The sequence below is a fragment of the Globicephala melas genome, chromosome 14 (genome assembly GCF_963455315.2).
Source record: "Globicephala melas chromosome 14, mGloMel1.2, whole genome shotgun sequence".
Lineage (NCBI taxonomy): Eukaryota > Metazoa > Chordata > Mammalia > Artiodactyla > Delphinidae > Globicephala > Globicephala melas.
The window spans coordinates 68,038,655-68,052,951 of NC_083327.1; the positions used below are offsets into that span (position 1 = coordinate 68,038,655).

General features: G+C 44.3%; 1 protein-coding gene across 8 annotated transcripts in view; it reads right to left on the bottom strand.

The window, feature by feature from the left end:
* PLAGL1 (PLAG1 like zinc finger 1) overlaps window positions 1–14,297 on the bottom strand; it is a 164,638-nt gene that overhangs the window by 17,807 nt on the left and 132,534 nt on the right. For 7 of the 8 annotated variants that reach the window (XM_030853288.3, XM_060283274.2, XM_060283273.2 and 4 more), the window contains 3 exons: window positions 12,937–13,001; window positions 8,816–8,847; window positions 4,308–4,377 (listed from right to left, as the gene is read on the bottom strand). The gene's annotated coding sequence lies outside the window, so the exon portion shown is untranslated. The remainder of the gene's footprint in view (window positions 1–4,307; window positions 4,378–8,815; window positions 8,848–12,936; window positions 13,002–14,297) is intronic. The other variant, XM_070043525.1, reaches the window with a different exon arrangement.

Sequence of the window (14,297 nt, forward strand, 5' to 3'; positions counted from 1 at the left end):
GTGGGCTGGTACAGTGGGGTGGCCTGGGCTGGGCAGGGATTTGTTTTCTTTACAGCAGGCCGCAGCTAGACTGGTCCTCCCTTAGGGGACCTACTCTGCCCTGTGGAGCCAGATGGAAGTGGGCGTGTGGTGGCATGTCCCTCTTGGAGGCTCCAAGGACAGAAGAAGCCTTCTGCCTCAGTTCCTCTTAGGTAAGGTAGTGTAGTGACAAGTCTGTGGTGATAAAAATAAGCAAAATGAGAATTAAGTTTGCATTTTAAAAAAACTTGATAAGATGTTCCAAATAATTTCTAGATGGTGAAAATACAAAACGAGACCCTAATAGCTCAAAAATCCTGTTTGGTTGCCCACTCTACGAGAAGAGGTGGGCTTTTTTTTTTTTTAACAGATGGGAGCCTTTTATTATTATACTGTGTTTAGCACATCGAAGATAACATGTAACTGATTTTGTCAAGACTGGCCACTCCAGGCCTACATGGAGGTGGGGAGAGAAGAAAGAGGTAGAAGCAGATAGAGATGCCCATAGAACTCTGTCTTGCCTGGGATGGGAGGAAGCACTGGAACAGGCAGAAGCCCAGGAATATGAGCCTTGATGAGCCAAAGAAGACTGAGAGAAAGCAAACTGCCGACGGCAAAAGAGGACCGCCGCCGACCAGGAGCCAGGCTCCATCACCACAGAGGCGTCATCTGAAACCATCCCGTTATGATGCCACTCCCTCCCGCACCCACACGGAGCGGAAGCAGGGACCTTACACAGCTCGGGACTCCCCAGACAGGGCCGAAGCACCTCTACGGGACCGGCCGCTCGGCATAATATCCATCAGGCAGAGAGGAGGGAAGGAAACATCTCTACAGGTTCTTAAATGCTCCCCACTCCTCCTCGCCCCACCTCATACACGGTGCTCTTAAATATTAACATTTAGGAAGAAACAGACAAAGGTCTACAAGCAAGCAAAATAGGTAAGTGCATCCGGAGAGGCAAGTGTGAGGCCCGGGACTGGTTCTCAAGCTGAGATGGGACGGAATGTGTCAGGGAGACTGTTAATGAACGCTAGGTAGCATGGCAGGGGGTGGGGTGGAGCACGGACCCGAAATCCAGACAAGAGCCTTTGGTGTGAGGAGAAGATTTCCTAGTCATTAAAGTCAGCGGCAGGGACTACTCCTTTGTGACAGCTGGAAATATATCCCCCTCCCCCCTCCCAACAAATCCTCGGCTACTCGCCTTTATGCCCTTTACGATGTGTTTCTATAGCTGACAGCGGTGATCTCTTTTCCTGGAACTCTAAGAGCAGGGCACAGAGGAACCAAAACTTACCTAATTATCGGCAGGGCCTATTGTCCTAATACGGTTACCATTCTAGGGAAAAGAAAAGCCTGATTCCTTCCCAGGAAGTGTGTGAGGGCAAAGGCTCACACTGAGAAAAGAAATAAGAAAAGCTCACTAGTCACATGGATGACGGGAAGCCAGACGCCCGAGTTAAAATCTCTTGACGGAACCTTAAAAGCTACATGAGATCGGGAAAGGATGCTCAAGACTTGGGAGGACCGTTTCATCCTTAAAAAAGCCAGCTCTCTAAATAAATAGAAAAAGGGCTGAAAGTGCAGATAACAGTATGTCAGCAAAGGGTCGCCGGGGGCTGAATTAGAGATGACTTTCTTTGTTTTTCCTCTTTGAGTATCCGTCCTGTCTAAATTTTTGTAATGACTACTTGGGCTGAGTTGAGGAGCCAACCAGGTGGACGAAAGGGAGTAGGTCCATCTCAGGCAGAGGGGAGACCATGTAAAAGCACAGAGGCATGAAGCCACACGGGGCAGCACGGATCATGTGCTCTAGTTTGGCTGGAAGGCAGGTGTGAGCAGAGGCGGGGGAGCAGGCGATGGGCCTGCAAAGAAGGCAGTGCCCTGAACACAAGGGCTCCAACGCGCCAGGCGGGGGGATCTGGGAGCCAGGGAAAGTGAGGGCGCTGTATCAACAGACTGCCGTCCACAAGAAAAAAGTTACACGTAATCACTAATCCCTCCCCCGTGAATAACTTCATTACCCTGCGGGGACAGCAGATTTAAAAGTACTGTTCTGAAACCTCTAAATGGTTCCTTTTTTTCCCACAAGGAGGGCCTGAGACCTAATCTGATTAACTGAATGGACACAGATGTAATTGGCAGTTTCAAAAAACAATTTACACTTTTTTTTTTCCAAGCTTTTTCAATGGATGAACATCCGGAACTCACTTGACTATAAACTGTGTACACAGTTCAGAGAGAAAAGTGAAATTGCTGTGCCCACTCCAAAGCTCACACCCCTTCCTCCAGAAGCAGAGGTCTGCCCACCTCTGCGGCCACATGTGTTATTTACGGGACAAAGCTACTATCCAGCGCTTGACTTGAGAATCTTCTCTTGGCCTTTCCACGGCACATCCAATAAATTCAAAGGATGCCAAGCAAACTGTTCACCCAGACATACTTGGTTAGAAATATAAAAATATTTATCACTAGTCCTTTAAGAGGACCCCAGTTTTTCATTTTTGTCTTGGTAAGGTGACATTTTATTTCATCCTGTTTCCAGTTTAAAAGGAAATGGCACTGGAGAGACAAGGCAACTTTTCCAAGTTACTGCACTGTCTTCTCTGAAAGGGAGAAAGGAATGTCAAGGAAGGGGGCAGGGAGCTTAAAAAGAGTGGAACACCAGCAAGCAGGGCCTCCTCTCCTTTTCACCTTAAGTCTTTTCTCTCCCTCATTCACAGCTTTAGGTTCTTTGTTTGTTTAACAAACCATTACAATCATACCCAGTTCAATGGGGAGGAATGTGAACCTCTCTAAGTAGCTGTCCTCGCAATCCACATGTGTGGTCCATCCGCAGCCCATCCGCAGGGGCTTCACTGTGCCGTCCTGTGCTCCTGTCGCCCTGGAGGCCAGGCACCTTGCTTACAATAAGCCCCAATTTCCCGCTGCCGCATGCTTCCTGCTCCTTCCCAGTAGCCTATAGCGATGCCTCACGTTGTTCTTCCTTCCCGGCTTGGCTGGCGACTGCCCTGTCCATTTTGCCTGAGCTTGTCCCGCTAAGCTCCAGAGACACACAGGGCCTGGGGTGTTCGCCACCCCCTACCTGTCTTCAGCCCACAGACTCACCACCCAATACTTGGCAGTCACATTCCAGGATCTTACTGGTTGTCACGCACCGTCTTCCAGTGTCAATCATACAGTGACCGGAAGATACAAGGGCAAGACACTCCCACCACCACCCCCCCACACACCCCTAATGAGAACTGCCAGTGCCTTTCTCAGTTCCTAGTAGACATGCTGGCCACGCTGGGATGAATTTCAATTTCTGGCCAAGAAATCATGATATTATTTAGTAAGAATATTCTATTTCAAATGGAGCCAAAAGAACCTTCAGTAAAACAATATTACATTTCAGTTGAACTCATAAAGTCCTCTCATGCTACTTTGTCTACTAATGCCCATCTGACAGCCCTGTGAGATGGGCTAGAAAGGCATCTTTAACCCCATCTAACAGATGAGGAAACTGAGGCCCAGACACCTCAGTCCTTTGCCCACAGGCACTCACTAATACAAAGATACTGCAGGCAATACACTGTACTACGCAAAGCCTAATGCACAGCGTTAACTTCTAAGAGTGTTAACTCCCATTAATGTCATGACTGATGACGACGATGGTGACCAGAGGCCAAACCCGGATGTTCTGAGCTAAACCAAGCACTCTCCACTCCCACCTTGCCATCCTCCCCGGCTAAGCTGTCTACACAGCAGCGGACTTCAGCAGTAGCTTTTACCGCAGTGTTTTCAAAGCCTTGGAAGCTGTAGCTGGACTCCCTAGTGCAACTGGTACGTGACCAGCATCTTCCTTAGGCTTATCAGTCAACATCTTCCACAAATGGGAGGCAACCTTTACACATCTTCTTATGTACACGAGTGAGGAGTGAAGATAGGGCAGCTTTAAAGCTTTTGAACTGATGGCGTTGTCAGCAGAAAATTCCAGAGATCTGCAGATATTACAGGGGCTGTGTGTGGGGAAGGCAGAGGATATGAGAAGTTGTTAACTGCAGGATCTGATTCCCCGAAACACAGAGGATACTAATTTGCTTTTTAAAAAGAGAAGGTCAAAAGAATTCTGTTCTAAGGTATTTCACAGTTTGAGGGGGAAACGCAGCTCTTCTCTACCAGAGGCTTTTTGAAGTGCCTTGAACCTCCTGCATGTCCTTGACCTCTTTTACTATGTGTTTACAAGCAATTACTAATAAACATGCTCAGACAGAAGTAATTTTTAAAAGCGATCATTGCTTGCGTACCTACTCGGCGACAGGAAACATCAGCTCGAAGGCAGTCAGGGAGACCTCTCAGAAGTTTGAGGCTTCAAACCTGTAAGAAGAGATCTTGCACACCTTAAGTGAACGAAGCTAGAAAAACACTCCCCCTGCCCCCCACCCCCGCTTACGTGGCAGCTTGAGCTTGCTTACTTCAAGAGCACAAACACATACACAACTGCTAATGTGTGGAGGAGATTTTCTCCTGCTTTTTAGGCATTTTAATAGACGATAGATCAAGTTCAGATGTTAAAATCCTACAGTATAATACGTCAGTAGACCCACCACCCTTAATTTTTAAATGTCTCAGATACACCATATGGCAAAAGTCTGTAACATTTAGATCATCTGATATATTTAAAAGGTGTGCTGAAGTTCATAATGTTGTAACTTAAAAGGTTTTCAACGTCTCATGTAATCTTGCCCAGGAAGATCTTTAAGTATTTATATTATATCCTTTGTCCTACTTGCAACTGGATTAGAAAAACCCTGATGTTTTCCCCTGCTTTCTGCAAGTAGAAAAAAAAAACAACAACCATGAAATTGCTTACATAAAATATTCAAAATAGAACTCAGAGGAAATGGCATTTTTAAAAAATCAACAGTATTAGAATACCATAAAACGGGTATGCAAGTCTATGTAATAACAGAACCTAAAACAAATTATGAATTGAAAAAAATCAGCAATAAACAGTAGACATTCATTTTCAACAAAAGCCTCACATAAAAAGCTTCATATCTTCATATAGATTTATCAACCGTGCAGGGTGAAAAGGTGAAGTCTCCAATTTGCATATACAGTTCCACGGTTACCAAACCTGGCTATACGTTAGAATTACCAGGGCAATCTTTTAAAAATACTGATTCCTAGGCCACAGTACAAACTAACACTGACTGACAGCGTCGCTGGGGCCCTGGGAACTTACGTTTTCACCAAGTCTCCAGAAAGGTCTACAGCCAGCTTCCCACCACTGATCCCTGGTGAGCATTTGGAAACGGGTATCTCTGTTCACCAATCAATTATAAAAGTTGGCTTCTTCCAACTAAGACTATTCTAACCAGTCAATCCTCTTAGGGGGGAAGCTTTTCGGGATTCTCTTTACTGGTACAAAGGTAAATCTATTATGTAACAGCCAATTATATCTCACCTAAGCGATTTATTCACTTGGTTGCCTGTTTTCTTCTCTTAATTTGCTCAAAAAGGCTATGTCCATTTATTTTGAATAATATAAGTTATTAAACAGGAAAATTAAGTTAAAAACAGGAAAATTAAGGCCATTTTCAGACAACTAAAGTTTTAAAATAATCCACCACAATTTAGGGGAAATACTGGAGGTGAGTAGGTTCTCTGAATCACCCAGAGTATTTGTTTTAAACGTACTCCTTGCTTTGCAGATGCATAAACACTTCACAAATTATCCTCATGGTCAAGCTCTCTTCTCAAAATACTCAACCTTTATCGTGGTGGTTTAATTGGGTGGTCTCCAAAGGCCTATATTAATTTTTTTTAAGAGCTGTAAAAAACATTAAAGCAAGAGAGTACAATTCTTCTGGATGATTCCTCCATTGCTCCTACCCATCTCATCAATGGACAATACCAATTTATGAATTTATGAAGAGAGGCAGAGGCTCTCTTCTGCTTCACTAGAAAGGGCGCACATGACATGAAGTACGCAAACCAGGCAGTGGAGTAGCTTAGCTTCATTGTCAAAATATTCAAATTATCACTAAAAGAAAGAGATTCCTTTCTGAATTCAACAATACTCCTTGGCCTCCGAGGGCTCACACAGGAGCTTATTCTTAAGCCGTTCAATGTAAGCAGCACTAGTGAAAGCGGAGAACTCTGGCAGGGAGGAGATCAAGTCCCTCGGCCTTTCCCACCTGCCATCTCAGCCCCAGTTTAATGCTTAAATAGTTAACAATGCAACAGAGAACCTGAAAGCATGCGTGGCCCCAGGGGAAAAATCATGCGCAGTGTACAACAGTTTGCTAAAGCAGCGCAGAGGCAGTTAGGAAGAACAGCACGTCTGCGCGTGACGGGATGCTACTTGCAGACAATGGTTTTTCAGGTCAGAATTTGGATTTCAGAAATCACAGAGAAAAGGTTTCAATATGTCAATTCTACTATTTTTTTTGTAAAGAATACGTTTTTTTTTTAAATGACCCAATAACATTAAACATTTCTAGATATACTTGTTTCTGAGCTTCAGAGTAGGAAGAAAAATCACATTTTTCTAGGAACGAGGATTGGTGCACGGTAAACAGATCAGTTAGAGGGAATTGTCTTAAATAAAGGGGAGATATTTAGGGGGAAGTGATTTGTTTAGTCAGTGATGACAAAAACTAAAGTTTCCTGAATCTAGAGCGTTACGATTTCTAGAACGCATTTCTGCTGTCACAATCTGTTTTTCTAAGCATTAGCTTCTGAGCCGCTTTGAGAAACGCGTCTTTTTCTCTGTTAATGAACTGGTTTAGCTGCCTGCTGAGCGCTCACTGAAACCCGAATTGAACAAAGGGATTTCCCTCCAGTTTCAGCTCATTCACTTGGAGCTACTCCTGATTTTGCTTAAGTAAATTCTTCAAACTGACTTTTTTATTTCAAATGATTTGAGTGGGAAAGAACTGGGCGAGCCTGGACACAGGGAGGCCTGCCTCGGCTTCCAGCAAAAGACTCCTCTGGGTTGAGGATGTGCAGGGCCTGTTTTCGAAAAGCCTCCCAGATAAGTTTTTTATTTTCTAAGGACTGTGATTCCAGACGGAAAGGAGCCCACCCGATTTGGCAGATCACAGGCAGCTAAGTCTTACTTCGGGGAGCTGGATCACCGCGACTGAGATTATACCTCTGAAGTGGAGACCGTAAACAGGACATTCATTATTCATTTCACAGCAATGGAGTCGTTTTGAAGACGACAGGAGCATGTTGTGAAAGGGTTGCTCAGAGTTTGAACAGATCTGTGAGCCTGGCACCTGGCCCTCTACCTTCTCTCACACAATCCCTGGGGGACTTCAGTCACCACCCAGGGTTTCAACTACTCCTTGGGGTCACAGACCTCCCAAATCTCTATCTTCAATCCTGAACTTCTTTCATATTTCAGGCGAATCCATCTACCTTCCTCCTGCACCTCTCAGCTTAGATATCGTCAGTGCCCCTGAAGGTCACCTACCCTAGAGCAGGGGCTCCGCACGGCTAACCCGCCAGGCCTGCTCCTCCGCCACCAGCGATTTTAGCCACTGGCACCACTATGGGATAAGAGTTAACGTCTGTTGGATGCTCACCAGGTCATGGCCGTTGTTTTAATCACTTTACTTAATGCTCCAAACAACCAACCGTATGCGGAGGAAGCATTAACCTCATCTTACTTATGGGGAAACTGAGGCTTAGGAGTGACGCCAGTTTGCCCACGGTCACACAGTCAGCAAGCAGCTGGGCCGGGCTCTGCATCCAGAGTGTGGGATTTGAGAGTCCACATTATTAATAGTCAGTCTCTTCACCGTGTTGCTTCCCAGCTGCTCCAAAGTTAGAAACTCTGGAGGCATACGAGATTTTACTCACTGACTAAGCTATACAGATTCTTCGAGCTTATTGTCTCTCAAATCTGTTTCCTTCTCTTCATTTCCATAGTTACCAGTGTTTGGGTGATGTTTTGCCTTCATTACAGCCTCCAAATCAGTGCAGCAGGACAACTCTGGAATGTTACTTCGTTTGTCCTCCCAACATCCTTTCTAGCTCATTTAAAACAGGTGCAGCTTTGTAATTCCTTGTATTTTAGCCCAGATGACGGCAGAAGCAGTCTGTCTTTCTTAACATCTAAACCCAGTGAGGAGACTCTGCCCAATTTCAGGGTCGAGAGAAGGAGAGAGCGGTAAGAGGGAGAGAAAAAGACACTGTCCCCTCCACCCCCAGCTCCCGGGGCTGGAAAGGAAAAGGGGCCCTGGCACAGCTCTGTCCCCAAGGCAGGGCAGAACCCTCTAGAGGACAGCTGTGGGTGTGCTCAGGGAGGCCAGGCCTGGGGCAAGAGTGGCAGGGCTTCAAGAGACCACTACCCCACTGTCATATACCAAAGACCAGCCCTCACCTACCGGGTGCCAGGGAAGTCTCCAGATTCTAGGACACACACTCCACGGGGGAAAGGGAGACACCTAAAAATGACTGCAATGAAATTTCTCTCTAGGTTGACGGCATGGGGAATACAAAAGTGAGTACTTCCTGCATACTTGACACCGTGGAATGAGATTCAGACCTGTGAGGGGCGCCTGAGTAAGGTGCAAAGAATCACAGACTTGTGTGCATCTGTGCTATAGACTAGCTTCAACTGCCACAATGGGAGCCAGATTATTTTTCAAAAAATGCCACCACCCCTCCTCTTGTAGAGAGGAGTGTGGACTCTGCAAAGGTGCTGGGGACCTGGCAGCTGTCCTGTGCTTTAGTCCCGGGGGCAGGTAGAGAAGGAAGGAAGGAAGGAAACAAGTACAGATGTCGAGAGTTTACTCACAAGATTAACGCCTCTGATTCCTATGCAAATACCTAGAAAGGGAGAGACAGAGAAAGTTTAAGGCCTTTATCTTAAACTCTGAATTGCTTAAAAACCAAAGGAAAAAACAGAAGTCTACTAGGAAGAGAAAAGAGAGGCCAGTGCTGCTAGAATCTTGAGGCCCAGGACACCGCCGCTTCTGAGCCTGGACGTGCCTCCCAGACCAGCTGCCCGGACAGAGTTTCCATCAGTTTGGAAACCAACTGTTTCCAACAGTTCTGGAAACTGTTGGTTTCCAGAAGATGGAAATAAGAGTGTGCTGGAAACTGGGGTGGTGTCAGGGAGGAGAAACGATATAAATGTGACAAATTTGTTGATTCAGAGATGTTGCAGTAACGGTAGGTCCTTGTGACACCAAATGTCTACAGGGATTTGGACTCTGGGGTCAGTCATGTCCTCAAAACAAATTCCATTTAAATTCTGTGGCTGAATATCTGAGACTTCGGATGAGGCTTATGAAGGCACTGATGAAAACCAGAGAGGATTCTAGATAAGCCAAGATGTATCAGCCAGTATGCCGAGATTAGAACTTTTGGAACAGGGAGTTCTGGTTGGAAGCATTTCAGACATACAAGAATCAGCAAATAGGGGACCCCATTTTCCTGCTGCACTAGCACCCACTAAGTCTGCCCGGCATGTGGGGCGCATCCACAGGGAAGACAGACCCGGGAGAGGAGGAGATATCTGGGGAGCAAGTGCCCCATCACAGAGGCAGGGCGGGCCAAGACAGTGCCCCCCTCTCTGCTTCGGTTATTAGGAAAATGAGCATTTGGTGTTAAACGGTGCCCAAGAAGAAAACCCCCAGACAGGGAACTTGGAAGTTAGGGTGCGTTGAGCAAGCAGACAGAGGCTCGGAAAACCAGAGTGCAGGGCCGCTCTCCTCTCCTAAGGGTCTGGCCTCTGCTGACACCTGCTTCCCTTCTCACACCAGATGGGGGAGCCCAGATGGAAGAGAGGAGGGGGCAGTCAATGAGCACTCACAGGGCTCAGCCCCAACCCTCACCATCCGACAGGGGCAACCACGTGCCGGAGGCTACCTTCCGACCTGTGGTGCCCCAAAACTTAGTGGCGGTGGAGGGTGTGCTGGACGATGGGGACCGGCCCACCCTACTGGCCAAGAACTCAATTTTCACGTGGCTTCCTTCAAACTACTACTAGCCTGGCAAGTAAAGAGCTTATCAGTAAAGGGACATTTCTACGCACTGGACACCGAGATCCCTACTGGTTCCTCAGCCTCTCTGTTCTCAGACTGGCTCCCCTTCATCCCTTCATTCTAACAATGCCACTGTCAGAGTGATTCTTCTAACATGCAAATACGCTCCCGTCACTTGGCTGTTTGGAATTCTTCAATGGTCCCATTAATTTCCGTCAGTTGCAACCAAGAGTCCTGACTGATCCACTGCAAGTTTTTAATCAGAAGAGCGATATGCTAAGGGCTCGCGTTATAGAAAGAGACCTCAGACAGCAGGCAGACAGATAATGCTCCTGCGTTTATCCATTCTATACATTAAAATCAGTAATTCCATAGGAAAAAACACAGAAAACAATTTTTTAAAGCTGTGCACAAAAAAGACTAACAGCAATAACTGAACACTGAAGTTTCTCTGTAAAGCTGAGCGTTGACAGGGAGCTCTAAATCTCCCGAATCGGAACTAGCAAACGGGAACCATTTTAGGGAAACAACAAAAAATGATGATCACCCTACTGTGGTTCTAATTTGCACGTTGACTGTGTGTGTGTGCGCGTCTGTTTTATGAATCACTTTTAATTCCTGTGCTCAAACAAAAAGGGAAGAATTACCTTGGTAAATGCCACATAATGGATCAATTAAGTTACTCCCCAAATAAAGTACACTTTGTCATAGTATAAACACGCATAACTCCTAACACTATTTTAAACACATTGATAGAGATATGTGCTTTATTTATTAATTGTACCACAATAGTTAACACCCTCCTATATGATGACCCCCCCAATGCCCTTCATCCCCAACGGCCTTCACTTTAACTTTTTGTTTGTTCAGGGAGTCAAGGAAGTAAAAAAAAAAAAAAAAAAAAAAAATTAATGCTATTTCTTGGATAGTAACTTTCCTTACCTCAAAGTGGTATGATAATGTGTTTTACTCTCCCTTATTCTTTTACTAGAAGCATACTCTACTTAATACTAGGTTGTGTTCCTACCGTTAGTTAAAAAACGTTAACCAAATGATACTATTCTGCTGGAGGAAGTCCAAGAAAGATGGGCTGGTGGAGTGCAAAGAGCAGCGGCTTTGGAGTCACATGGCTCTAGGTCGGAACACTGCTCTGCTACTTGCCAGGTAGGTAACCTTAAGCAAGTTCCCTAACTTCTCTTCATGCTTACATCTCTCTACCTGGCAGAGCTGTTGTAAGATTATGCATTACGTATGTCCATACGGGGGCACAATGACTGGGGCAGAGTCTGAAGTTTATGTACAAAGTAGATGTGGCCTGTTTAGTAAGTATCAAGAATGATTTTATACACTGGGTAAGTTCACAACTAGGAAATATTCATAACCTGTTTCAGAATACAATACATATAACAGAAAGTATGAATTATTGGTTCACTTCAATAATCTTTCTTTAATTTGGATCATGACACAATTCCATTCTCTAACACATACTTGTAAAAGAAGTTTCTAATTATTTCCTGCCTGCTTCAAAACTTTGTATGTCATGTATTTGAAAGATTTTTAAATTCTTAAGCAGTATAATATTATTAGCTGTGCTTTTAATGGCAATGTCACATTTAACTAGAGGAAACAATTACAAATAGGCCTGGCATGAATTGGTCTTACAGGTATCATGAAGTCACCCAAATGATATACAGAAGTGATTCTGGCACATTTGGATGTTGCTAGAATCTTTCTTTTGAATGTATGAGTGGGGAAGTGGATTAATTTCAATTAGAACCATTTGGAGAACAGGAATTTAAACACACACATCTAATATTTCACTTTGGCCCTTCACCTGGAGCAGCTGTGGACAGCCTTTCTAGAAGTCAGTCCAAGAGCAAAATAAATTTGGAAGTGGTTCATCTAGTTTAGGAGAAAAAAAAAAAAAACCAAAAAAACTCAAGTGTACAATGGGATATAAGAAAACTTACAAAGAAGACTGGAATAAAAAAATACGGCATATTGCAGTCAAGGACATTTTGCAAAAAACTATGTGGAGAGAGGCCAAAAGTTATGGTTAAGCAACACTGTTAGCACTAAAGCTGCAAAGTAGGGGGAGGGTTCCTTTGGGGTGAAGAAGGCAATGGGCTTAAACACAGAACGAATACACGTCACAGGAGAAAAACAACCCAAATGCTGGATATGAAATTTAATGACTAGGTGTCACTATTTTGAAACAGGCGTTTAAAACAAATCATCATCTCTATATGTATGATGGAGAAAAATAAAAATCAAAACTTCTGATAAATATTGGGGATCCTGTCGACCACGAGTTCCCTCAAATTTAGGGGCAAATTTAGGTTACCTCCACTGGATTTAGTGGCATACTTATTTCATAATTTTAGGAAATTTGGACAGAATATATGCAAATTGAGAATCACCTCACATTATGACTTTAGGAGCATGATTTAGAGACTGAATTGTCATGGATGCAACATACTAAATACGATTCTAAATGGAGTCTAATACCCCCAATTTTCCCCTAGCATTAATTTGTTTTTCTTTGAAAACGTCTTTTTAAGTGTCAGGGAGGGAGATCACAAGTTTCTAGGAAACAAGTCATGATAGATAAAAGGCATCTGTATAGTGCCCCTTATTTCTAAAGTTATATGAGTATCAATGACAGTTCTTAGCATGTTCTCTTGATTTTTCTAAAGAGGAAAAAATAGGCTTTCATATTCCCCAGCCGTAATTTTTCCCTCAAGGTCTGCAGTTCCTCAAATGAAAATTCTCGGAGAGCAAGTGTTTTCTGGAACATAACCCCCTCTACCGTGGAGAGCGGGAAGCTTTGGCGTGTGCTCTAACGTAGGAGAATGAGAACACAGACTCACAGCTGGCCACAGAGAGCAGCCTGGGCAGAAGTCAGAGGGTGTAGCGGAGACACACTTACCTTTCTAAGTTTGAGGTACAGAGGAGTTTCAGATGTGACATGAAACATCAGATGTGAGAGCAATCCTAGAAGAGGAAAAAAATGTCAAAAGGTTAAAGAAAAAAAAAAAGGCATTGAGAAAAACCACACCGATACTGCGTTAGGAGACATTTACATACAGAATGTGAGTTCAGGAATGCCAGGATCAAAAACTTCTTTCCGTCAATATGCCATCGTGTTATATTCCAACCTTCCAGAGACACACCTCTAAGTTCTTACAGGATTTTTAGTTTGAGAGAGACAATGTGGTGACGTGGTGACGAGCTGGGGCCATGGTGCCAGAATGCCTACATTCAGATCCAGGTGTCACCTGGAGCCACTCAGAAACCTCACACCACTTGCTGAACAGCTCTCTGCCTCAGCTTCTCGCCTGTAAAATGGAGATGATAACCATACCTATAGCCTAAAAGCCTTTTGAGGATTAAATGAGTTAACGTGAGTGCAGTGCTGGACACGGCACCCGGGAAGCAAGGTGTACTCCTGTATTCGCAATTCTTTTCCAGAGACCCCAATTCACGTGCAAATTTCTCAGAGCCTCAGGAAGAAATCAGATGATAATCAGAACCTTTTGTAAAAGGGTCAACTAAGAACGTTATCCTTTAGGACAAGGAAGCAGGTACCCAAGCAGGGCTGAGGGTGCACTGGGGAAGAGAGGGAAAAAGATGACAAAGAGCAAGGAAAGACCATTAAAAGGCCCAAACCAAACAAACAGGCAAACAAAAACCAAACCAAACAAACAAACAAACCCAAAACCAAAAGGAACCTTTGCTTAACTGCAATTTTTTTTTTCAAAGACAAGCTTATTACTCAGAGGAGAGGCCTGAAGGGCAGAACTTGTTGACAGTAAGCATACCCGTCTTTCTTGTAATTCAACCTAACCCGTAAGGAGGATGTTTCCCTTTCAATGACTAGATCAGCCTGTATTAGGCCCGCTTCATTTGGATGGATGGGAAGCTGTCTAAGAGGGAAGTATCTTTCTGCTAGGAAGTTTGTCTATGGAGATAAACACACACATAAATACAAAGATCTAATATATGTTGATCCCCAAACGTATTTTGAGGGTCTGACTCTTAAATTACTTGAAATTCTTCTTGTATACGACAACAGTCTTCAGGCCCGAGAAAAGGACTCTTTTATGGAGGATCATGTAGTTGACGTTATCTGGTTCTATAAACACAGCAAGAACACAACTTTTAACTACAGTCACTCCCTGGGGCCTGTATGTAGTTCTATCAATGTAGACAAGATATGCCTCACCGCTTTTAAGCTGAAACATCAAACGGAAAAGTGTCGTTTGATTTCCTACTTCTCCTTCCACCCTC